This window comes from Diceros bicornis, chromosome 2, assembly GCF_020826845.1.
Source record: "Diceros bicornis minor isolate mBicDic1 chromosome 2, mDicBic1.mat.cur, whole genome shotgun sequence".
Classification (NCBI taxonomy): Eukaryota; Metazoa; Chordata; class Mammalia; order Perissodactyla; family Rhinocerotidae; genus Diceros; species Diceros bicornis.
Window position 1 is genome coordinate 55,475,260 of NC_080741.1, and position 26,744 is coordinate 55,502,003.

The following is a 26,744-nucleotide window of genomic DNA, read 5'->3' on the forward strand; positions in this document are numbered from 1 at the left end:
TAGAATTATAGAGAAAAAATTCTAAAAGGATTAAAAGTATTTGATCTGAGGATTGGAACTGGGGAGGTATGGAGAAGTAGGGAAACAATTTTCTTTATGTAATTTTGTGCACTTTAGCCATGTGCATGCAGTACTTTGAAAATGATTCAAAATACATAATAAATATTTAATGAGATTTAGTATAGCCACATAATGGAATGCCATACAACTTCTGAAAAGAACAATGAAAAAATATATATGCTCTTTTAAAAAGATCTCTAAGATATGTTATGAAATGAATAAAGAAAAGTAAAAAATGTTGTGTTGAGTACAATCTTATTTAAAAAATTTATAAAACATATCTATCTGCAGTTAAGCAGATACATGTAGAGTATTTTTATTTTTATATTTCTGAATTGAATCATAAGAAATTGAAAAACATATGGTTATATTTGGGGAGAAACATTTGGGTGGGTATGGGAAAGAGGCTTTCACTTTTCAGTTTGTATCTTTCTGTACTGCTTGGAAAAGATATACCTGTATCACTTTATCTTAAAATTTGACAAGGGCCATCTCAGTATAGAACTTTGTGTATGTTCTTTTACTGAATTGTCCAATTTTTATTTCTCTGTGCTGAAAAAAACTAGTAAATATTCTGTTTTACAAGCTATATGATCAATCAATGAAATAGAAAATATAAGTATAGTAAGAGAAATAAACAAACCCTAAAATAATTCATTAAGGAGATTAATAAAGTTGATAAACTTGTACTAAGAATAATAAAAAAAAGAAAGAAACAAAGAACTAAAGAAAAGAGAAACTAATAAGAAAGAGGGGATATCAGTACAAATCCTACAGACATTAAAAAGCAAAGAGTATGACAGAATGAACAGCTTTAGGCAAATAGATTTGGAAATTTGGGTGAAATGGACAAATGCCATTAAATATATAAATTACAGAAGCTGACAAAAGAAAGAGTAGAGATCTGAATGGTTTGATATTTATTAACGAAATGGAATTTTTTATTTAATACCTTCCCACTAACAAAAATCCAGGCACAGATGACTTCATTGGTGAATTTTCCAAAAATTTTAGCAAAAGGTAAACTAATCTTGTACAGATGCTTCTAGAAAATAGAAAAAAAAGGAATACTATCTGATCTATTTATTAGGCCAGCATAAACTGATTCCAAAACCTAATGATTTACAAGAAATAAAAATTACAGAACAAACTTTCTCATGAACATAAAGGTAAAAATGTTATAAAATATTAGCAAATAAAATCCAGTAGTATATGAAAAGGATAAAGTATAATATAGCATGACCAAGTGGAGTTTATTCCACATATGCAAGAGTGTTTTCATATTTGAAAAATAAATCAATGTAATTCAGCACATAAACAGAAAATAAAGAACTAATTTCATTATCTCCACAGAAGCATGAAAAATCATTTGATAGAGTTCAACCTATTCATTCTACAAGCTCTCTGCAAACTAAGAATTAGAAGGAAACTTCCTTAATTGGATTTTAAAAAATTGACAAAAACCTAGGGGAAGCGTCATACTAAATAGGAAGAAATTGGAAAAATTTCTCCTGATACTGGGAAAGGGGGAGTTAGATTGCTGATTAAAAATGGAGATAAAATGTATATGTGCTAACATGGAAAAGGCTCCAAGACTCAATTTTTTTTTTAAAAAAGCTAAAGCTAACCTGATATAGATAAGCTAAAATTACACAAACCAGAAAAATAAAACTATAAATACTTAGTTTAGCTGAAAATGTTCTGGAAGGATATGTCCAAAACTGTTAGCAGCAATTATTTCATGAGAAGGGAGAGGACTCCATATTTGTATATATGGGGAACGGTAGAATTTGAAGGGAATTTTTCTATTATATTTTTATATGCTTAAATAATTTGAAACACTTATATATTCATGCAATGCCATTATAAAAAAGTAATACAATATTATGTATGTCCCACTGAAAAGAATGTTATACCAACTTAGGGATTTCTAGGCAATTGTTACTCCTGCGATCTATAACAATGTTTCCGTGTGGGTACTGACCTTGGCCGGGGGCGGGGGGAGGGGGCCGAAAAATGAGCTGCTCCTTTATGTAAACTGGACAAACGAAACCATGACAATGATGTTTCTGAATGAGGACACCTCCCATTCCACGTGCTGGGGGGCATCTGAAGTATGCAGATAGTTATCTGTGATGGTTCTGGAATTAATTCTATTATAACCAATGAGTATCTTTACTCCTGATGGTAGCAAAGAGACGATGAAAACCAGAGCAGGGGTTCTATAGAGTTAGGTGTTTGGGACGATTAAGGAAAACAACCCTACCCTTTGGGCTCATTCATCATAGCCCAGGAACATAGTCCAGGAACAAATTCCTTTCTTCTTGCAGGTGCAGCTAAAGTCTGTCTGATCGGTCCAGATGAAAGCGGATTTTTAGTCTTGAATTCATAGGGTCATAGCTGCTTATCACATCAGATTTGGTTTCAGAAATCAGAACACTGACAGGAGCTTCTGTAATCAGTGTCCAGGCACAGAAATTGCAGGGTTCTCAGCTCTAGGGCACTGGGAGCCAGAGGTAGAAGGGATGTTGGCTATTCATGTTCTGCACTAAGAGGCCATATTCATGTCTCCTCTTCCCAGACCAGAGTGGCAGGAACCAGCTTCCACAGAGTCCTGCTGGACAGCCAAACAAATCCCCCGCCATTCTCCTTCAACAACTTCTAAATACAAGTCCAATTTTTATTGGACCTGTATCCATAATCAAATGATTAACACAGAATAAGGGAGACAAAGAGAAGGAAATACTTTTCATCTACAAAGTGTATTTGAACATTTCATGTTACTTACCTGTGCATTCAGGGTTTCTTCTGGATGGTGTGACCGATGACAGGTGTGACTTCTTAGGATCTTAGATTCAGAGGGAGACTTGGAGATCAATCTTCTGTCTCCTCAACCGGATTCTGCCAAAAGGACAATGTTAGATTAAAATACTTCTCAAAATCTTTAAATTATAAGTTTTGCCCATGGACATCAAACTAAAACGTGGAAGCAATTATCCAGGTAATTTGACATGAAAGTCTTTTTACTCTTCACTTCTTGGTAGACGTGGGCATTACATTACCCCTTACCTTCTAATCTAACGACGTCAGCCTATAAATCACAAGAGTTTTCCACTTTATCTGAAGCTGCTCTGGGGAAATTCAAGAGAGTGAGAATCAAAAAGCCGTACCTCATGGATCAAAATCCACCCTTTCATAACCCTAATAGATCTCTTCCTAGATTTAGCATCTCAGCATATTTCTGTTGCTTTTGCAAGATGTGTACAAATCTGACCCACCATGGTATTAGATCTTGGAAGAAGCATCGTTGGTCAAATGACTTATCCAAGAGCCTTCTAAGGCTAAATGTTTAATCAATGAGGAACAGTAGAGGAAATTGGGGTTGGTCTTCCTGGGCGTGATCACCAATTTGCAATGATCTAATTGGTGATTCTAGCGATCTGAGGTGGTCTGACCAAATTGATGTAGACAGCCTTTTCCCACTGGCAACAGCACAAAAACTAGATGACATAATTCACAGTATAGGAAATTAGGAGCAGATAGGAAACACACACAAGACTACTGTATTTCTTCCAAGGGGAATGCACATATTGAATAGATTACTAAGGAGGATCCTCGAAGTTGGCAAAATCAATTCATTCAAGAGATAGCAGCAGAATACTGGAGAGGATGAAGGCCAGAGCACAAAGGCAAGGAGCTCAAAGAGTAGAATATGACAGGGGCTCATTTGGTCTTTTCATTCCTAGAATGTCTGTCACTCCTGTAAGTTCAAAAAACACTGCAATTCGACATTGACACGTAAGCTAATGGGTCTTTGCCGTCTGAACATCCAACACTGGGCTAATGTCTTAATTATTTTCCATTGCCTGTGACAGACATTTTTTCCATAAATTTGTAGGAAAGAAATTAAGTTGAAGCAAATTACTTGTAATCATCCGGAAATTTGGGCTTATGGAAACATTTTAGAGCAAAGTGGCAAAAGTAGGTTTCCTCTTTGTCAAGTCCAGCACATCTCTAGGAGAGTGGTAGAGCTGTTTTCTTCTCCCTTGAACTAGGAAAAAACCATATTTTTGGAGCTTTATGACTATGCTAAACTGGCTAAAATTTACTCAGCAGTGTCCAAAGGCAGCCGAGTCTCGCAACAGGTCCTTTTCCCTTCTTTGAGAAAACGTTGAAAAACTATAGATAGCCTTGTAATAGGGACATTTTTTTTCCTTCCCTTTTTTTCCCTTGAAAGTGTAGCACTTTCTCAGCTATCCCACGCCAGTGGAAGACAAAGTGAGAATGACATCCGTTGCACAGCTGGAATTGTAAGCCCTTGAATTTCCCACAGAGATCCAAGCCTTGCTTGCCTTTGTGAGGGCTGTGACACCAGGCAACCGTGATCAAAATCCCCCAATTGTCCCCTTTGAGATTAGCTCCAGTGAGGATGCATAGAAGCTTAGCCTGATGTGTCTAGGTGAAAAGTGGTACCAGGGGCCACTTTCCCTAATAGAGTCCTACCTAATCCCGCGTGTTGTTCCTAAGCAGCAGGTAACCGTAGAAGAGAGAGAGCAGATACACTGTAATTTCCAGGTCCTTTAACTGTTCAACAAACCATGCTGGGTTGATTGCAATTGCTCTGTGACTCTGCTCTTACTTCCTGAAAGGCTTCCAGAGCATGGCATGGAGGAGTGGGTTACGGCTCAGATCTGGACTGGTGAAATAACAAGATAATGGACTCGACCCGTAGAGTAATCCTGCTTCTATTGGAGAGAGTTTTTTTTTTTTTATTAAGATATAATTGACACTGTATCAGTTTTAGGCGTACAGCATAATGATTTCATGTTTGTATATATTGCAAAATGGTTACCAAAATAAGTTTAGTTAACATCCATCACCACACATAGTTACAATTTTTTTCTTGTGATGAGAACTTTTAAGATCTACTCTCTTAGCATCATTCAAATATACAATGCAGTATTATTAACTATAGTCACCACGCTGTACATTACTTTCCCAGGACTTATTTATCTCATAACTGGAAGTTTCTACCTTTTGACCCCCTTCACCCATTTTGCCCACACCTCACCCCCACCTGCGGGAACCACAAATCTGTTCTCTTTCTCTAAGTTTGTTTTTGTTTTTTTTTTCAGATTCCACATATAAATGATATCATACAGTATTTGTCTTTCTCTGTCTTATTTCACTTAGCATAATGCCCTCAAGTTCCATTCATGTTGTCACAAATGGCAGAATTTCCTTCTGTTTCATGGCCGAATGATACGCCATTGTATATATATACATGCCAAATTTTCTTTATCCATTCATCCATCAATAGATGTTTAGGTTGTTTCCATGTCTGGGTGTTGTAAATAATGCTGCAGTGAACATGGGGGTATAGACATCTTTTCAAAATAGTGATTTCTTTTCCTTTAGATAAATACCCAGAAGTGGAATTGTTGGAACATATAGTAGTTCTATTTCTAATTTTTTCAGGAGCTTCCATAGTGGCTGCTCCAATTTACACTCCCGTCAACAGTGTACGAGGGTTCCCTTTTCTTCACATCCTCACCAACACTTGTTGTTTCTTGTCTTTTTGAGAACAGCCATTCTAACAGGTGTGAGGTGATATGTCTTTATGCTTTTGGTTTGCATTTCCCTGATGCTTAGTGATGTGGAGCACCTTGTTATGTACTTGTTGGCCATCTGTATGTCCTCTTTGGAAAAATGTTTATTCAGCTCCTCTGCCATTTTTTAATCAGGTTGTTGGTCTTCTATTGAGTTGTGTAAGTTCTTTAAATAATTTGGATATTTAGCCTTTATCAGATATATGACTTGCAAATATTTTCTCCCATTTAGTACGTTGCCTTTTCATTTTATTGATGGTTTCCTTTGCTTGTAGAAGCTTTTTAGTTTGATGTAGTCCCACTTGTTTATTTTTGCTTTTGCTGGCTTTGCTTTGGGTGTCAAATCCAAAAAATCATCGCCAAGACTGGTGTCAAGGAGCTTACCCCCTATGTTGTCTTCTAGGAGTTTTATGGTTTCAGGCCTTATGTTCAAGTCTTTAATCCATTTTGAGTTGATTTTTGTGTATGGTGTAAGATGGGAATCCAGTTTTACTCTTTTGCATGTGGTTGTCCAGTTTTCCCAACACCGTTTATTAAAGAGACTATCATTTCCCCTTTGTGTATTCTTGGCTCCTTTGTCGTAAATTAATTAACGATATACGTATGGTTTTATTTCTGAGCTTTGTATTTTGTTCCTTTGATCTGTGTGTCTGTTTTTACGCCAGTACCATACTGTTTCAATTTCTATAACTTTGTAATATAGTTTGAAATCAGGACGTGAGATGCTTTGTTCTTCTTTCTTAAGATTGCTTTGGCTATTCAGGGTCTTTTGTGGTTCCACACAAAGTTTAGGATTGTTTGCTCTATTTCTGTGAAAAATGCTATTGGAGAGTGATCTTTGGTGACTCATTAGAGCTAGAGGGCCCACTGGAGAGAGGGGCATGATAGAGGAGGCACTCTGTCATCCTACTCTCTTTGGAGCTGATGCCTAACTTGAGAGGTTTAGTAGTTAAAACATGCTAGAGTCAAGCCAACTAGGATTCCTGTGTTCTTCAGAGAACTAGAACCCTGGACAAATACTTAATCACTCTAAGATTAAGTTTCCTTATTTATAAAATGAGGAAATTAACTACCTTGTAGGATTGATCTGAACATTAAAAGAAATAATTTTTAAATGCCCAATCCACTACCTGGCAAAGAGTAATCTCTCAAAAAATCTTTTGCTCATCACCAAACCAAAACACTGAAGAAGCAATTGGGCTTTTGAATGAACAACTCTTTTCATTGCTCACACCTAGGAAATCAGATATTTTGAACCCAAGAAGGATGCCCATGTTCTAAGAAAATACTGGGAAGGTTTTCTGAAATCAGGATAAACTGTCCATGATGTGTTCCGCAAATAGTACCCAACAATGGAGGCATGGTGTGCACAAGTTGCCGGTGGTATTTTTCCAAGGCAGCAGCAGTGCAGTCTGGGGCATGATTTGCAGCCTGTCAGTTGTAAGAAGCTACAGGGCCTCCCGAGTGGAGTCTCTGATAAGAGAGAGTAGTTACAGGCTCATGAACATGATTAAGCACCTTCCACTTACTCTCAATAGAGACTTAATTAAATACGATATATATTTCCTTGACTGCCTTTGCCAAATCTGCAGAGATTCTGAATGGTTATTGTGGCAATTATTAACAAGAATAAATGATTCTAGGAATGATATTAGGAATTATGATAATAGCACTTGCAGAGGCTAAGAGAAAGCAATTATAATGCAGACAATATTAGTCTTTCTCCCTTCTTCCTGAACTGGTCGTGGAGACCAGCTCTAAATAGCTATATTCTCAACTGTTCAAAAAATTTCTTTTCTATTCTATTGACTCTGTAACTAGAAGGGATCATCCTACAATGTTAGAGCAATATCATGAAGATGAACAGCACTGTGTTAACAGTGAAGTGACAGAGTGAGGGTGATTGCTATTGCCTTCTTTGTTTCTCTCTTCAAATTTTCTACAATGAACAGATCTAGAGCATATTTGTTGGGAGTAGAAGCTCTGGATCACAAAGATGTGGATTTAAACCCTGGCTGTGCTATTTTTTGTTACTTAAACTTTGGGTCTCAGTTTTTGTATCTGTACGATGGAGGAAATGACATCCCCACCTTGTGAAGGTTACATGAGACCATAAAGATACAGGCTTGGCACAATGCCTGGTGCATGGGAAAGTGGTCAGCCAATGGTAATCATTATTGTTTATTGGTTTATTACTATTATCATTATTTTTACTTGAAGAAACACACAAATGAAGACAAATGTGAAAATGAATACACTTTAGAATGTCAAATAAGAATATATTAGGAGGTAAAAAGGGAAAACATTTTATTTCCTAAAAGGTAAATGGGACACAGCTTATTCAATAAGGAGAGTTTTAGTCCTGCCTGATGACTGGCAGCTAACCCTGCCTTTCTCCATGAGAAGCTAATTTGATCCCTGTAGAGGAGTAGGTCTGAGTGGGCAACGCCTTTTCACTTTGCAGAAGAAACAGCTCAGAGAGGTGAAGTTTAGTCCAAAAACTAGAATGAGAACTACAACCCAATGCCTTTTCCCCAGATATTTTATGCAGAATGCTACTGGGCAGGTAGGGTCAGTTGTGAAATATATCACTACTACAAGGGGGCTGGGGTCAGGGGGCTGAAGTTCAGCACCTGGGCGAGACTGTGTTCCCGAGGAGGCCGAGGAAGCTTTTCTTAGCATAAAGGCTCCTCAGAAGCCAAGTCTTATGTTCAAAGTGCTATATCTACCCAGAGGGGGCGCCTTTTGCTAATTCAAACAAAGGAACCCTACTGGCTAGATGGGCACTCAGCCAGGCTGTACCCTGTGCATTTCTATGGTTCCTCTTGGGGAGGGGGGAATTCACTTTTTTTTTTTTATTATTATAGCAATGTTACTTTCTTTCCCATTTGCTTTTTTTCTTCTTTTTTTCCCTCAGGATACAATATGGTGGTGCAGGCTTTGTGATTTTGTGTGTGTGTGTATATATAATTTTTACATCCTGTCTTTAAATTTTTATTGGGTTTTATCTAATATGAAATGCTTTTCCTATCAATTAGACAAGGTATTTAAAAGATTTATTTTTCATCCACATGGTTCTTCATTATTTACAATTCTTTGTGACTCGAGTTTATTTGAAACTTAGATATCTCACTTCTCAAACCAACATCCAAGTTGTTTCTATAAATAAAAAGCCTGGAGTCACTTAACCTAATTTCAAAGCCTCCCCTACATGAAGTTAAATGGAATAGTCTGGAGTTTTCTGGTATTAATCTATGATTTTATTTTAAATAGTAGTATTACGTTGCCATCTTATTTTGTTATAATTTGTTTTAAAGTTCTGGGATTGCTCTTGAAATGAGCAAGGTTATAATAATAAATGATAACTCTTAAGAACGCTAAGGCTTCTCTAATTTCTGCGTATTTTTATGAACACTCAGGACAATATTGTTTGGTTTTCTAACTTATCATTTTGGACCAGCTGAAGCCGCAGTGGGCTATTTGCAATCCTGGGCGATGAGGCCATCCATCCCGGAGCCTGGTGGGTCTTGACTTGGCCAGGAATGGGGTCATTCTGCACGGGGCTTTGCTTTTGATGAAAGATGTTGATCTGAGTCTGACGTCTCTTAGAAAAGGCATGAAGTCGTGTCTCCTACTCTGAAAATGTACTTCCTCCTTCAAGGAGCTGAGAGTTTGGCAGGGGTGCTCAAGGGCATTAGAGTTCATTTCTGTTACTTGTGTGATTGCGAACACCTAGAGAGTGGGGGCTGGGCTGGGTCTTACCCACTGTTGTATTCCCCATCCTACCCAGCACTGAGCTTTGTGATAGGAAGAACTCAACTAACGTTTTCTGAACTGAACGGAAATAGCTACTAACCTCCAGTAGAATATAAAGACAAGAACAAATGCTATGGAAAGAAAGAAAGGATAGAGCATTACTTTTGGGGGAAGATACCATTTGTCCATCTATTTATTCATTCATTCGTTCATTCCCTTCTTGTCTTGTATCTGAAAGATTTTAAGGCAATGCTGTAGGAAGACTTGAAGAATGCAGCACATGAGCTAGGACCTGCAGAATAGGTAAGATTTGGGGTACAGAGGTAAGGAAGAAAGGCAGGAGGAATAGCATTCACAAAGGTACAGAGGTTGGACTTTGAACGTTGGTCTTGGAGAGGTGGGAGAGGTATCTCTGGCTGGAGCTTAGGGGTCATGGAAGAAAGTTGAACAGAGTCTGGAAAAGGAGGCTGAGCCCAGTCATGGGGCCCTTGTTCATAGTCGTGACTCAAGGGAACTGATGATGAATAAGGGGTACAGCATAGTCCACCAGAGAGAACTAGACTCTGCAGTCAGGCAGTCCTGGGCACAAATGGCACCTCTGGATACATGCCTTCACTTTTCTAACTCATCATGCATCTGTAGAATAGGGTGCTGATAATGGTACAAGATCACTGTGCAAGTTAAAAGTGGCTGGCATGGACAGTGACCAGCATATAATGGATACTCACTAAAGGTAAGTTTCCCTTTGTCCCCATTCCTAAGCACCTCTGATCAATATAATTGTCATCTGACAAAATACAAGTTAAAGACCATATCTTAGATACATTTCCAAATAGCAAGATATCTTATTTTTAACCGCAACATTCAGTTGTTCATTTCTGGAGCAATTTGGTTATTTGTTGATTAATGGTATCATGTTTCTTTTTCTTAGCAAATTCCTGGTATTTGTCCCACACTTATGTCCTCTGAAACCTATCAGTCTGATGCACCGATGCCCATCCTTCCCGATGCCCTCCACATGGCCTCCCTTAACATGTAGAAACTTTCACACACACCTGAATTATATTTTATTTAATTAATTAATTTGTTTTTTGCTGAGGAAGATTTGCCTGAGCTAACATCTGTGCCCATCTTCCTCTATTTTGTATGTGGGTCGCCACCACAGCATGGCCGCCAACGAGTGGTGCAGGTCTGCACCTGGGAACCAAACCCAGGCAGACGAAGAGGAGAGTGCTGAACCTAACCACTAGGCCATGGGGCCAGTCCCCTGAATTACATTTTAAATCGACCACTTGTGCCTTCAGATTGAAAACCTAAAGGTCATTTGCAAGCACTACTTTCATGAAAATTTAGTGTGCAGTTATTTTCCACATACATTTGGAAGTAACAGCAAAAGCCAAGGGAAATTGTCTTTGTTACTTGGGTGCATTTTAAATTATATTTTAGCATTTTTATTACCCTTTTCAGAAAGCTTTCACTTTTTCTGAAAAGTAAAACTCAGGCCCAACATAAAGTTTTATCCATAGTGACCAGTAATATTCATATTTGCAATTCCCTATATTTGATTTATCATTAAGTGGAAGACCCTTATTTCATTGGTTGCACGATATGAGGTAAATGCAAAATGCTTTATGAATACTTTGACCATTTATATAATCTTAAACAACAGCTGTGATCATTAGTGCTGTCACCAATATTTTGATTTTTCTCTTTACAGACATATGGTAAGACTGAATTTTCCTACTTCCTGGAAGTTAGGAGAGCCCAAGGACGTGCTTCGGCCAACGAAACATGAGTGGAAATGATGTGTGTTGCTTCCAGGTGGAAGTCTTTAAGAACCAGGGAATAACTCACTATGTTCCCTTCCCTTGATGATGTGACTGGTGATGTTCCAGATGGTGGAGGCTCTAAGAGACTGTGCCACCCACATGGACGAGAACCCCCAGCCACACCAAGTAGGACATGTGGCACAAGTGAGAAATAATCCTTTGTTATTGTTGCTTAACCTTTTACTGTGAGATAACTATATATTCACATGCAGTTGTAAGAAATAATACAAAGAGATCCTATATCCTTTCCATCCAGCTTCCCCCAATGGTAACGTCTAACAGGATTATAATACAATACCACAATCAGGAAATAGATATTGATAAAGTCCATTCATTTGATTCAGATTTCACCAGTTTTACATGCACTTATTTGTGTGTGCTTGTATCTATAAAATTTTATCACATGTATGATTTGTATGGCCACCACCACAATCAAGAACAGAACAGTTCCATCACAAGGATTCCTAGTGCTACCGTTTTATAGCCACAGCCACTTACCTCCCTTTTTCTCTCCCCCTAACTCCTGGCAACCACTAATCTGTTCTCCATATCTACAAACTTGCTATGTCAAGAATATGTAAATGGAATCATACAACGTGTAATCCTAAATTTTTTTTATTGTGCTAAAATATATATAACATAAAATTTGCTACTTTAACCTTTTTTGTGTGTGTGTGAGGAAAATTAGCCCTGAGCTAACATCTGTTGCCAATCCTCCTCCTTTTGCTGAAGAAGGTTGGCCCTGGGCTAACGTCTGTGCCCATCTTCCTCTATTTTATATGTGGGATGCCTGCCACAGCACGGCTTGATAAATGGTGCGTAGGTCTGTGCCCAGGATCCGAACCTGCAAACCCTGGGCTGCCGAAGAGGGGCACCTGAACTTAACCACTACGCCACTGGGCCAGCCCCAACTTGAACCATTTTTAAGTGTACAGTTCAGCGCCATTAATTTCATTCACAATGTTGTGCAACCACATATGTAACCTTTTGAGGTTGGCTTTTTTTCAATTAGTGTAATTCCCCTGAGATCTAGCCAAGCTGTTCTATGTTATCAACAGTTCATTCCTTTTTATTGCTGAGTAGTATTCCACAGTATAGATGTACCATAGTTTGTTTAACCATTCACCCAGTGAAAGACATTTTATTTAACCATTCACCCTTTTAAAGACAGTAAAGTTGTTTCTGGTTTAGGCTATTATGAACAAAGCTGCTATGAACATTGTGTACAGATTTTTGTGTGAATAGATTTTCATTTCTCTGGGATAAACACTCAAGAGTGCAATTGCTGGGTCATAGGGTAAGCACATGTTAAGTTTTGTAATAAACTGCCTTGCTATACCATTTTACATTCCCAATAGAACCTTTATTGTTTGAGCCATGAAATTTTGGAGTTTGTTACTGCAGCATAACCTACCTTGATTAACATGCGAGTAGATTATTTTCTCATTTGCAAGGTCGTCACCTAATGACATTTAACATCAATAATGAAATAAGAGGTAACTTAACAAGATATTTCTTTTATTCACTCATTCATTTACTAATTCATTTATTCAATAGCTATTTGTTAAGCTGATACTATTCTGGTACATGCTAGGTGCTGAGGATACAATAGTGGGAAAAGCTCTTTTGTTGGAGCTCGGTGTCTACTGGGAAGAGTAGATGATAAAGCATGGACAGGGAGAGCAGTGCTGTCAAGGAGCAGCACATGATGGCACGCAGGTGCCAAAGCAGGGCCCTTATGTGGCCAGATTTGAGAAGACAGGGTTTCAGTGGGTAAAGGAGTTCTCTGAGAAAGTGAAGCCTCGGCTGAAATGTTAAGACGAGTTAACTAGGAAAGGTGGCAAGTGTGGAGGGTGGAGGTAAAGAGGAGCATCCTCGGGGGATAGCCTGGTAAAGCCCTGTTGGGGGGCACAGAGCATGGCTTGTTCATGGCTTGAAAGATGAAAGTGGTTAGAGTAGTGAGAATGTGTGTCAGAGAAGCGTAAGATGGGGCCAGGACTCCCAGAAGCCGGAACGCCCAGGACCACAGGAGCCGCTTCAGAGATGTTGATCCTGAGGATCAGAGCAGTGGGAATCTTCGAAGGGTTAATAGAGGTATATCTGAGCTTTTAAACTATCACTCCGGTTATTGTTTGGAGAAGAGATGTAAGGGAGGCCGGAGTGGATGTGTGAGGACGGCAAGTATCTGAAATTAAAGGGTGCCCTCAAGACAGAGAGAAATCAGTAGATAGACAGCATGGAATTCCCTCAAACCTCCCCACTCCCAAACACTTCCAACCCTCCAAAAATAACAAAAATAAGATGATAATAAAAAGGAGAAGGTCAAGGAAGAGACAAAGTTCTTTATAGAATAGACCTGAATCTATGGCCAGTAGTTTATGCATGCAAAAAATGGGCGGGGGAGGGGCATGTAAAATAATAACATGATTGCAATGAGCAACTGAGCTTAGGCAGAAATGATTTAATGGAATCAATGCTTACCCTATAGCCTGTTGAGTGGGCCTGCTGGGCAAAGCACGTTATAAGTTGACGTGAAGAACTAGAAAATATGGACATGTGGGTGTGTTTGTATGGGAAAGGAGGCTCAGCATAGGGCCTCATCACTCCATAAACTCACTTTTAGTTACTTCCTTTTTGGTGTTTCAGATGTCAAGGATCAGGTCTACGCTCCTTGAGATTCTGTTATTTCTCCCTAAGAATGCTTCACAAGCCTAAGCAAGTCTCTTTCACCAAAGCTCAGGAAAGATATTGGGATGATAACACCCAAGGCTTAGGAATATTAAAAAAAAAAAAAAAGAAGAAGATGCCATGGAAGTTTTCCAGCTGAGGCTTTGCACTTCCTCATCTTGAAATTTGACTGCTGAGTTTGCTGATGCTAGTGGGAAGCTCACCAGAAGATTCTCATTCTGCATGACTTTAAAGTCTTTGAGTTGAGTTGGTAGTACTTAATCTAGATCCCTGTAAAAGCCAATAGCCAATGAATGGAACTGTAGTTACTAAACAGGAGATTGTCCCTCTCTCCAAAAATGAAAAACACTCCTTTTCACTCCCAAAAGGAAACATTCTTTTACCATCGCCATCCTTGTAAATGGGAAAGCCCACTCCCAGCTCCCAGCCTTCTCCTCAGTGAACATGAAGAGCAGGAGAGAATCACCATTTGACAGGAACTGTGACAGGCTGTCATTCTCTCTTCAAAGAACAGTTTGCCAGAAGCGCTGCCCAGGCTGGTCACATTTTATTAGCTTCCACTCACCAAGCAGCTATTTGTGACAAAGAAGGCTCCCCATCCTTGATTCGATTTGGTTTCAAGTAAATGAAATGGTGCCTTGCCACTCTCTGGCAGACAGAGTGGTTTCTCAAGGCAGAGATTCAGGCTGTAGGAAGGGATTTAGAAAACTGTATAGGGCTTTTGAGTCTGAGACGGAGCATGAAGGGTAAGAATGGGCTGTACTCAGGGCATTAAGGCTACTTGCAGCTCTGAGGCTAGGAGCCTGAGTCTCTTGATTCCAAGAGCATCTATTATTTCTCACCCACTCATTCAACACTGAGTGCCTACTTTGTGAGCCAGGCATGTCCAAACCAAAGAGGCAAAAATTGTACCCTCACATAGCTTGCACTATACAAGGGAGAGACAGATAACCAAATAATATATAAGCAACTCTATACAGTGTGTTAGAAGGTGAGAAGCATGGAGGAAAAAGAAACAGTAGAGCTGGGTGAGGCGAATGGGGAGTGTTGGGGGTGAGCAAGTGGTGGCATGAAGAAGGCAGTCTGGGCCAACCTCAGTGAGATGTGAAAGGGGTGAAGAATGAGCCAAGAGTGCCTGCAGGCAGAGGGAATTGTCGGGGTGAAGACCCCGAGGCGAGAGCCTCCCCGGCACGTCAATAGAAGAGCAAGGAAGACAATATGGCAGGAGTCAGGAGCTCAGTGGAGGAAGTATTAGGACGTGAGGTCAGAGAACAATTAGACCCTGGGAAGACTCTGGCTTTTCCTCTGAGTGAAACCAAGAGGCACTGAAATCTGACAAAGTGTCTACTTTGGTTGCTTTGTTGAGACCATGCCTTGGGGCACAAGGGTAGAAGATCAGAGCCCTATTAGGAGGCTAGAGCTCCAACCTAAGAAAGAGGTGGTCCTGAATTGGAATGAAATAGAGACGAAGTGATGAGAAATGGCTGAATTCTGGATATATCTTGAAGATAGAATCAGCAGGATTTCCTTTCCTATGCATTGGATGTGAGACCCAAGAGAAGGAGTAGAATTTAGATGACTCTAAGGATTTTGGCCTGAACAACTGGAAGTTTGCAGTTGTCAACTGAGTTGGGGAAGGCCGAACGGTAGAGCAGCTTTTGCAGGGGGATCAGGAGTGAGTATTGGACGTGTTAAATTTGTCACATCCAATGGAGGCAGTGGATACATGAATTTGGAGCTTGGGAGAGGAGTCTGGTCTGGAGGAGGTGGGAGTTAGTGGCATATAGCTGACACGTGGGATCACCAAGGGGAATGTAGATGGAGAAGAGGTGAAGTCCAAGGGCTGAGCCCAGGACAGGCTAGCATTAAGAGCCAAATGAGATAACAAACAACAGACCACATGCTGTACATGTGCAACACATAGTAAATGGTCAATGAATGTTACCTGTGATGACTGTAACTATGAGTATATTTATTGTACCCATAGTGCCTACTGGTCTTTTGTTTTGATCTGAGTCAGGAAGCCCTTATCTCGAATATATTTTTTTTCTGGCCCATCAAGAGTGACAATTCAGTTCCCAAAAAGTCTTTGCAGTGGCATAAACAAATACTTGTTAAAATTAGGAGGAAAGTTAAGACTACTTGTAGTCATAACTAACCACTTATCAAATACTTAAAGTGCAGCAGGCTCTGTGCTAGGCCTGAGGAAGGGCACAGAGATGACACAGGAGGACACGATTGCTGTCCGCAGGGAGTGTATAGTTGGGAGGGAGGGAAATACAGAACTACATATTGTGTTATGGGAGATATAACTTTTTATTCTTTCAGAATAAAAAGAAAGAAAGTTTAATTATGAGTTCAGGGCTTAAGATAAGATGGTTGGTAAGTGTGGGTGAACACGGGTGTTTATTCACATGTAGAGATCAGTAACTATGTATGTTCATTGGCTTTTGCAACATGTAAACACCTAAGAAATCTAAGCATCAGATGATTGAACTAATGGGCAGTTGTAGAGACTAGGGTGGGAGCAGAGAGGCAAGTTCAATGATGTGTCAGACTGAAAAAGTCTGGGAAACAATGGAAAAGAGTTTTCAAAGAAAGGACTCAGGTCCCACCCAGTCCTTCTTTGATGTTCTGCCAGCTTCCTCCAGAATCCCACACTCATTCACCTTGACCCGGACCTCTGGCTTTCACCAGTATGAGGAAAGTACTTTGATCTGCTTAAAAAAAGGGTCTTGGAAAGGTGATGAGGTTCCAAGGGGGTTCTTGGCAGACAGTCCTTGTAGGCTGCCAACCTCAAAGGCAATTTGGGGTCCTGCTGCTATTGGCTCCAGCAGTGGAGGACCTCGGTGGGGTCTGGAGAAGCCTGTGCATTGTTCTTAAATCCTGAATCAAGAGGGGAATTGGATCTCAGGGTGGAAAGTCAGGTTCCCATTGGAAACTCTGATGTCACAGTCAAATTCGCTACTGTTCACAGTTGGGTTCCTCATTTGACAGCTGAGGCTTGAAACAGAATCTTTTTTGAAATCAGAAAAAAGGAACGCATTGGGCTAAATTTCAGGAAATGCCCTAATGATGAAATCTGGGAAATGGCAAACGTGCTTAACAAGGGAAGTGGTAGAAGTCTCAAAGCTTGAGTCATTCAAAACCATGTTGAAGACATCACTGGAAAAATGCTGGGGGAGAAGGGGCCTTCCATGAAGTCACCCCAGTGTTATAGTGGCACATTTCTCAGAGTATTTGACAGGGACTGACTTCTAGATATGCCTTGCTTTCCTCTGCATTGCACACTATCTACATATGGCACAAATAAAGCATAGCACAATCTTTCCATTTTGCTCATGGCCCAGACATTATTCTCTCTTCAAGTCATGGACGAAGTTCCATAAAGAGCTTCAGGAACAAAATGTGATAACCATGATAAATAAAAATAACAAACTCCAGTTATTTACAAGTCGATTTTGCAGAGCTAGCTGCAGGTATTATCTCATTTGAACCCCACTCCGTCCTCTTGGTGGGCATTCTCCTTTTGTAGGTTACATTATTGGGATTTAATAAGGTTGTGACTAGCCTGGACTTCTGACTTCAAATCAACTCTTGTGGTTATTCTTGCTCCTCTACTCTGCCTCTCAAGAGAATTAAGGGAACAAAATCCTACTCCAATTTTTTTTTCTTTTTTAACTTATGAAAGTTTATTAAATTATTAAGGGAAAATCTACAATGCACTAGAACATAAAGGTATACAAAACTGAACTCCATCAACTACCCCCAAAAATATTTTCTTTGCCTTAAAACACAACCTTTCTTCCTTGCTCTGGAATACGCATAAGATGTGGTCCTGGTTTGCTCCAAAACTAACATTCCCCCTGAGTCCGTAGTTCACACACTTTCCTGACTCTCCTTAGATCACTGATAACCTCTTTCCTCTTGTGCATCTTCAACTTTTCTCCAATGGATGTTTCCTCTACTCTACAAACCTGTTCAAATAATTTCCATCTAAAACTCTCTCCTGCCTTGTGCTAGGTTGGCTTTCCCCTCCTTTTCACTCTCTCACATCTCTTTAACTTCTGAGCTTCTATACCAATGAAGTGCACACCATGCCCTCTCCTTTTATTTTCTCCTTAGTGCCTTACAGAATAGCTCTTTTACTGTACTCTCCTGAGATGTTCATGGGAGGAAGCTATCATTACACTAATGACTTCATCTCCTTCTGCAGACCTTACCGCCACAGCCTTCTTGAAAGCCCCATCGTTTGGTTTCTGGAATACAAGTAATTGCTGCATTCTTCTCCTATTTCCCTTTATCTTTCCTGTCTTATAAATACACAGTTCGTATCATCCATTTCCCAGCAACTTTATTGCTTTTAAAGACTGTTACAGGACCATCTTACCATTCCAAAGGCCTGCCTTCTATTTCTGCATGCATGATCCCCCAATCTAAGTCTTTTATCCTAAAGATTCTACTGAAATTTAGACCTTTGCATTTTAAATTTCTATGGAAAAGACCACCCTAAAGGAATTACCAACCACTTTTGATTCACTACACCCAAAACCGAGATCATTTTCCATGACTCCATCTTGGTAACACCATCTCAAACTCCTCATCTCCTGGGCTTGAATCCTTGAGGTATCACTGACGCCTTTCTCACTTCTCACCCCCAGTAGGCCATTAACTTGCCTATTTTGCTTCTGAAAGTTGCATACATCCCTTCCTTTTGTTTTCCACTCTCCAGATGCTCATCATTTCTCCCTAAGCTACTGTAACAGCTTCTTGATTGCTGACAATGATAGCAACAGCTAATTTTTCATAAGAACCCACTGCGTTGAGGCGCTGTGCTGAGCAGCCTGTGTGCCTCCACAACTCTATGAGTTAGCACTGCTGTGATCCCCACTTTACAGGGGGCAAACTGAAGTCCAGAGGCAAAGTATTTTTCTAAGGTGACACTGTGCACACAAGGAAGAGCCACGACGCAAATTCACTTCCATGTCAATGCCTGACCTTATATTCCCAATGCATATTGCTTCCCAACAGAAATAACAGAATCCAAGTCTTTCAGCCTGATAGTCAGAATTCTACAAAATGTGGTCTTTTCCCACCTCTTCAACTTCATTTTCCAGTTTATCCCTTCCTTCTACTCTAGGCTACTGCTTTTGCAAAAGATGACCCCTTTATCTATGCTGTTTTCATTCCTCTCACATCAGCCTTTGAGACTCATCTCAAAACACACACCTTCCCAAGAAGACTTCACAGATATCCCTACTCGGAATCAGTCTCTGCCCGATGCACCCTGTGTGTAGTTTGTCTCAGCACTAGAGCAGTGATTTGCCTGCCTAGTATTAGTTGAGTGTACGTGTCCATCTCTCCCCCACTAGTGTCTCAAAAACAGGGCCCATGTTTTCCTCCTCTCTGTTACACTCGCCACCCCCATACCAGTGCCTAGTATGTGACAATGAAGGCATGTGACAAGCCTTCAACAGGTTTTGGCAGAATTGAATAGCAAGCTTGTGTGTGATTGGAGTTTGGATTATTGATGATGGTGCCAGGTGTGGAGTAGGATGGTTACTCTGGTCACTCTACTCCTGAGGTACATACAGATCCCAAGTGTCTTTAGGCTTAATCATCCACAGAATGCACCCTGTACTGGGGGCAAGGCTCTCTTTCAACTTATAACTGGAGTCCCGTGTTCATCTTCCATAAAGCATGCTACTCAATAACAGGTATTAATTCCCTCTGAAATAATTCTTTCTGTTCTTCAGCTCCACATCAACCAAACTTGATTATCAATGGTAGTAATAATAAGAATGATAAAAGCTAACATTTACTAAACTTTACATTTATAATCTTCATTTGATCTTCAGAACCATCTGATGGACTAGATAGTACTAATATTCCTTTTTTCTGGATGAGACTATTGAGGTTCAGAGGGCTAAGCCACTTCCCAGGATCACTCAGCTAGTAAGTGGCCAAGCCAGATGCAATCAGACGCCCACACTCTTAACCACCGAACCGCACCATCTCTCTAGAGGCCTGACATTAATAAATGTTAGTTTCTTTTCCTCCTCCCCACACAACCAGCAGAGTTAAGACACAGCAGCCTTGGCTTGGAATAGCTGATAGTTACTGACCCCCCACTTTGTCTTTGCATGCCTGTGCAGGGCCAGTTTTACAGCCGGGCTGCTCGTGTGAAGACATCCACTCACATCCTGGTCGTCGTTAATCCCCTCATTAAGCTCCTCAGGAGGAGGAAGCAGTGGGAACAGCCATGGCTCTGTGCAGGTTGGGCTCCATTGGAGATGGGATGTGAAATCTTGGCACACCATTGGCCATGAGTCACTGGAGGCCCAAGCTGTGTACCAGAGAGGACGGCAGGAAACCACAGGCCCTGGTTTCGCTCTTGTGGCGACAATCTTTCGAGAGGCTGCATGACTGTGGTGGTTCAGCTGTTCCCCAATGGCTGCTTCCCCGTCAGCGCTGGACTGTGTTTGTCTTGGCCAGTAGGCACGTGGAACCCTTCCTGGCTCACTCTGTGCTACTGAGGGAGACGCATTCACTTCCTGAGTCTCCGTTCCCTGCTCTGGCTACTACAGCCATTTTGTACAGCTCCTTCCTGCTGTTTGAAGACATGTTTATGGGCAGTTGGGACATAGGGACTCTTCACCTTGGCAACAGCTTCTCACCAAGCCAACAAATGGTCTTTGAAGTGGTCTTGGTTCCCGAGTGAACAGAACATTTATCCTCCAGCAACAAATACCCTTTGTTTGGTTCCCAGGTTCACGTATCTTGACATAAGATGGTGCCTTCAGCCACAGCCTCACCCAGGAGTCTTACACTCTCATGTTGACATAACTCCTCTCTTAATTCATTCCTGTTGGACTCAGTGCACAGGTCACATTCATCTTCTGAAAAATTCAACATCTGTCTTTTTCATTATAAAATAAAAAGGTTGGGGCTGGCCCGGTGGCATAGTGGTTAAGTTCACACACTCTGCTTTGGTGGCCCAGGGTTCGCAGTTTCAGATCCCCGGTGCGGACCAATGCACCGCTCGTTAAGCCATGCTGTGGCGGCGACCCGTATACAAAATAGAGGAGGATGGGCATGGATGTTAGCTCAGGGACAATCTTCCTCAGCAACAAAGAGGAAGATTGGCAACAGATGTTAGCTTAGGGCCACTCTTGCCCACAAAAAATATAAAAAGGTTTCATCAATTCATTTAGCTGTTCTATGTACACTGTGCTGTATGACATCCACAAGAAGGTGAAACAGTTTTGGTCGTCAAGAGCCTGAGGGAGACTTGAATAAATATGTGACAAGTTGGGTAGTATTGCATTCTGGTAAGAGCCAGTGTGAAGTGTGGTGTTACAGCAAGCCTGCGTGTGAGTCCTGTCTCTGCTGTGGAAGACTAGACAAGTCTCATTATCCTCATCCATAAAATGGTTGAACATGCACCTCTCTCTGAGTGGCTTGTGAGGATTAAATAAGACAGTGTCATAGCAAGCATTTGGTAGAGTGTCTTGCACTTAATTAACACCCTGTAACTGGAAGCAATTATTATTTCTCATACTTAGGATGTGGAAACACGTATGTGGCATTTGCCTAATTTATAAACGCTTCTTCTTCCACAATGAAACTGGACAAAATCAAGGTAGAAAACACGTTCAGGTGTCCAGCCAAAGCACGAGTAGATGAATTAAGCCAAAGTCTTTGCTGAGATATAGGGGTTATGAAGCTTAAATCATCGAGGTCTGTGTAGAACTTGGTCTGAACTTACCCCTTTGGGGTCAAAGACAAATGGCAGAAAGCTTCTACTTATCCAGCTCCCAAACCTCCCATCTGCCTCCAATCAGGGGAACGTTCAGCCTCTCCACATTGAGAGCACATCAAGGCAGGGCCCCGGGGTGCTCTCCCATCACAAACTGACCTGCAATTACCTCGTAGCTGGACATGACCACCCCAGAGGTTCCACACGTGATGCTGCTTCAAAGCATTTAAGGCCTTGCAGACCATGAGATTGTATTTTATTTAACATGTCACTCAGAATTCTGATTCTACCCTCTATCCCCCCCTGGAAACTCAAATGTTTGTCTCTCATGTTCCATCTGACATGCTTTGAAAACACCAAATGATAACCACGCTGGCTCATATGCTCCGAGAGGAGGCTTGCACTCTGGCCAGGCCAATTTGAACACTATGCTACAGGTATCCACTTCTGAACTCCCTTAATGTGCCTGTTTGGTGCCTTATACATTTTTGCCCGAGGCTAAGATCTGTTCTCATTTTCTCTAGATCTTTTTATGCATCCCAAATAAAAGCAAGTTGATGTAGTCTAAACACTCGAATTTGTAGCAGCTGCAAGCTTACCTATTTGAAGTCTGTAGATGAGACTTCTTCCTCGGAGGACAAATCAGAAGGCAAGGCACTCAAGTCATAAGAAGTACATAAAGGATTTTTTTTTTAAGTAAAAAGACTGACCTCAAAGAGTATACATCTTCATTCTTCAATGACCTGGTCCAGATGTTTTGTGCTTTGTCCAACATTTTTAGCCTCCTCTTCTGTGGCCATAGGTGTACACAGTATAGACTTGACTTTCCTTTGAATTTCCTACCATTAATAAGGCCCAGGGTCAATATAAAATATGCATTGAATATCTAAGTACATTTTCCAGGCAGCATTAACATTCTTCTTTATAGAATATGATGTTTGGTGTACTTGGAAGAGATTAGCTTGTTTAGAATATGCACCCTTGAGGAAGCCAAATATTTCTCCCTTGCTTCCTTCCTTCCCTCCATCCATTCACCCATCCATCTATCCTTTTCTCCATTCAACATTTATACACATTTTTGTTAAGTATCTATCGTGGGCAAAGCAGTGAGCTAAGTATTAGAGATATGAAACAGAATAACATACAACCTGACTTTTAATCCAGTAGAGGAGAAAAAGATGTAAAGTTAAACTGGAAAAATGATGTAACCAGAGCATGAGTAAAGTTCACTGGGAGAGTCAGTACGGACAGATGGGGAAGAACTTGCTTCAAGGGTCAGACAGATCTGCACTTGAAACTGGCTCTATCGTTAACTATCTCTCTGATCTTGGGAAAGTTATCTAACTCTAGTAAGACTTGGTTTCCTCATCTTAAAATGGGAATCATAATAGTATTTACTTTAAATTCTAGTAGTGAGGATTCATGAATGAAATGAGATAATTATAAAAAGCATTCAGCACTCAGTAAGTACTCAACCTTTCTATTATTAGAATCAGTGCTCGTGTCTGGTACGATCTTATGAAGAATGAGTAGGGATTTGCTACGTGAAAAAAGGAGGAAGAACATTGCAAACAGTGGGAATAGCATGAATAAGGCTGGAGTCATGAACATGTGTGACATGTTAGTCAACAGGAGATGGTCAGTGTGGTCAGACAGAGAGTACATGTGGGGTGAGAGTTGAGACCGGATGAATATAGTAGGACAGTTGGAAAATGACCTAGTATTCCATGGTGAACTTCATGCTTTATGTTAAACAATGGAATGCAGCATGGTTGTACTTATTCCAGAAACAAGGGGACTGAATCCTAGAAGGAGGCAGATGGATAAGAAGCAGTTCCTTAGCTGTCAGTCAACATCCCAAGCTCCTAAACTTTTAGCTTTGTTTTCCACCCTCAAAATATCAGTGATTCTCAGATATTTTCCAATTTAAGACAATGTATTTGGCAAAAAATTCAGTAGACCTTCTGCCTTTCCTCTTCCTCTGCCACTGTAGACATCTTCATGGTCTTCTCTGGTGGAAATAGTGAAGGGCCGAGAATTGGGAATTCTGGAGTCTCCTTATTGAACTATCTCTGGTAAGGCTAATGGGTCTCCAAGGTCACTTTCAGCTCTAAGTCATGATTCCAAGTTACAAGGATTCAGCAACCACCTAAATTAAGTAATGGGCCCAAGGTCACACCGATGGTGAATAGCAGAGCAAGCATTTGAATCTAAGCCATCTAGTTCAGGACTCTGCTCTTAGTTTTGTTGTTTTTTTTTTTTGCCTTATATTGTCTCTATGCTGTTATGCTCAACTATTTTGCCCAGGACAATAATGACATTCCCCGCTTGTCATTTGTACTTTAAGAACTGCAGTTGTTCTCAAATTCAGACTTAGAATTCAATTTGGGAGCAAGTGGGTTCTGTGGCCTGTTTAATTAAAATTCTAGAACACAGAGTCCTCAGCTGCTTTTCCTTCAGTCTGAGGGCTTGCTGTGGAAGGCATCATGGGGATGAACCCCATTCAAAAGAGGGGAGTATTTACCGCAAATTTCTCTCATACTGTGGCCTGGCCTTTAGGCAGGAGGCCCCTGGAAAGGAAATTCATTAGCCTCATTGCTGCTCTTGCCACACTCAGAGTGGCAAGATTCCATTATTTTGCAGTACAGGTGAGGATAAAGGAGTGTGTGTGTGTGTGTGTGTGTGTGTGTGCGCGTGTGTGTGCGCTGGAGGCCGGGGTTGTCTGCCTGTAGTGAAGTGCATCAACTTCAAGCAAGGCTACTTTTTCTCTTGGAAGTTCAAAGAGCAGAGGTAACATATCCTGTTTTAAACTGTGGATAGTCTTTTTCAAATACTTGGAAGCAGCACTTATTAACATAAAGCAAAAGGGATGTGCTTAAAGGTAACAGTACCTTATTGGCTTAGAGGCACCTCACTAGCCTTAAAATACTTTCTTGGCGTGGAGTGTAAATGTTATTGGCTTTGAACTCACCCCTGAATTATGAAAAGCTTTTGTCCCTCTCTTGACTGCCGAATGTTTCTGAGCCCCCCTTAGGCAGCGTCTTGCAGAGGTCTCCATGCTGCCGGAGACCATAGGCGGCTGTCAAATCTGACAGCCTGAGTAAGGGAATTCAAATCTGTTTCTTACTGAGTAGCCAAGATGGTCGGGTAACTCCACAGCCAGCTGTAGATCACTTTCATGGACAGCAAGGGATGTGTAATCTCGGTAGCATCTTCACAGAGGATCTTCCCGGACGATTCCAGGCTGAAGAAGGTCCAGGTGTGGCTGTGCAGTTTTGTAACACCCCTCGCACGGGAGCAAAGCGTGCCGCTGAACACATCCTGGGCTTTTCACGACCTCTTCTGTTGTGAACTTGCTAGCTCAATCTTTGGAAATCAAGTATTGACTTGAAAGGTAACTGTTTGGTACAATCACGTTGCTTTCTCTCTAATGCTGAATTCACTTCATTATCCAAGCTCTTTAGTCTCTGACTTACAGTAAATAATTGTCCACAGCTGTTGCGAGTTGGTTTATCCTCCAATAAAGGTCAGGATGGCTGACTAGACATCAGAGGGGAAACTTCTAAAATTTGGTGTTTAGACTAACTTACATGTATGTTTATCTCTTTTGTGTTTGTTGTAACTAAATAGGCAAGTGTGGGTTGTGGTTAAAGCATGACCAGGCAACCTGGATGTCAGGATTTTCTTTCTAGTTCTTTGATTCTGACACGTGTGGAATTCTCTCCTTCCTCCTACTGCCTTAGTTTCCCCAGGTGTCACACATGGATCGGTATTCAATGATTTCTCTCACAGACTCCCTTGGGGGTTAATAGGCATCTTCTTGTCCATAATCCATGAAGCCAAATACTAGAAACCAGCTCTCTTTACCAGACTGAGGGAGGGCCAATCCATCTCCATTGCTTGACAGGCCTTACCTAAAGCTGAAACATTCACAAACGCAAGCCTGCTGGAGCTTACAGTGAAGGCAGAACCACTCCACGTGAAAGTTTACCTTCAATGCCAGGAGGCCAAAGAAGCAAAAAGACCCCACGTCCCAGCAGGAAGTGGGATCCGTTGGTGCCTTTCCATTCGCTGAGGGAACTGGGAGAAGAGGAAAGGCTTCTTCCACATACATTTCCAGATGGGATTTCTGGGCTTGGCTCATGGTGGGGCCCACACAAGCTCTCCAGCTGTGTCCTGGGATCTCTAGGGGGAGGCCTAACAGCAGGATGAGGAGGGAGATGTCCTCCCAGGGATCAAAATTTATTAGGTTAAAACCTAATGCAAACACAATTCTCTCTGGAAACACCAACATAAGGAGCAAAAGGATAAGCAAAGATGATTCCAAAGAAAATGTAGCCTATTGCGATTAACGGTTAGGGAGGAAGAGAGGGAGACTACAGCAAACTATAGGCTGGGAACAAACAAGGAACATCTGAAGCTTCTACAAAGGAAGCTCATGACCCCCTAGTTGAAGCCATTATCATCTCATGCCTAGAATACTTCTAGGACTGCTGCACAGGCCTCTCTGACCTCAGTCTCTGCTTTGTTGAATAATCCACTCCCATCATCAGGCTAATTTGGCTGCAGAGTAGGAGCATGATATAAATTAGAGCCTTTTGGAGTCAGACAGACCTGGAGCTATGAGAGTTGTTTAACCTCACTGGTCCTCAATTTCCTCACCCATAGAATGGGGGTAATTATAATATGTGCCTTGTAGGGCTCTTATGAAGATTAAATGGGATCATGCTCAAGAGGCTTAGCACACCACCTGGCACGTGAGAATCTCTCAGTAGATGACAATTGTCACTTCTCCTAGCACCATCGCTTCCACACTTACAACCCTTTCACGACTCCTCGTGGCCCACGGCATAAAGGCTGAGCTCCTTTCTACAAACTATGGCTCCATCTTGCTTCTAGATCAGAGCTGTGCAATAGAACTTTCTGCAGTCCTGGAAATGTTCTCTATCTGCACCCTCCAATATGGTGGCCACTGGCTACAGGTAGCCAACGAGCACTTGAAAAGTGGGTAGTGTGATTAAGGAACATAATTTTAAATTTTAT

At 41.1% G+C, this 26,744-nt stretch overlaps 1 long non-coding RNA gene across 2 annotated transcripts in view; it reads left to right on the forward strand.

Annotated features, from left to right (window-relative positions):
• Positions 1-2,143: 2,143 nt before the first annotated feature.
• The window catches only part of LOC131417641 (uncharacterized), a 32,029-nt gene continuing 7,428 nt past the window's right edge, over positions 2,144-26,744 (forward strand). For both annotated transcript variants that reach the window (XR_009222732.1, XR_009222734.1), the window contains exons 1-4: positions 2,144-3,061; positions 9,664-9,728; positions 10,073-10,158; positions 11,143-11,398. This is a non-coding gene — a long non-coding RNA (uncharacterized LOC131417641). The remainder of the gene's footprint in view (positions 3,062-9,663; positions 9,729-10,072; positions 10,159-11,142; positions 11,399-26,744) is intronic.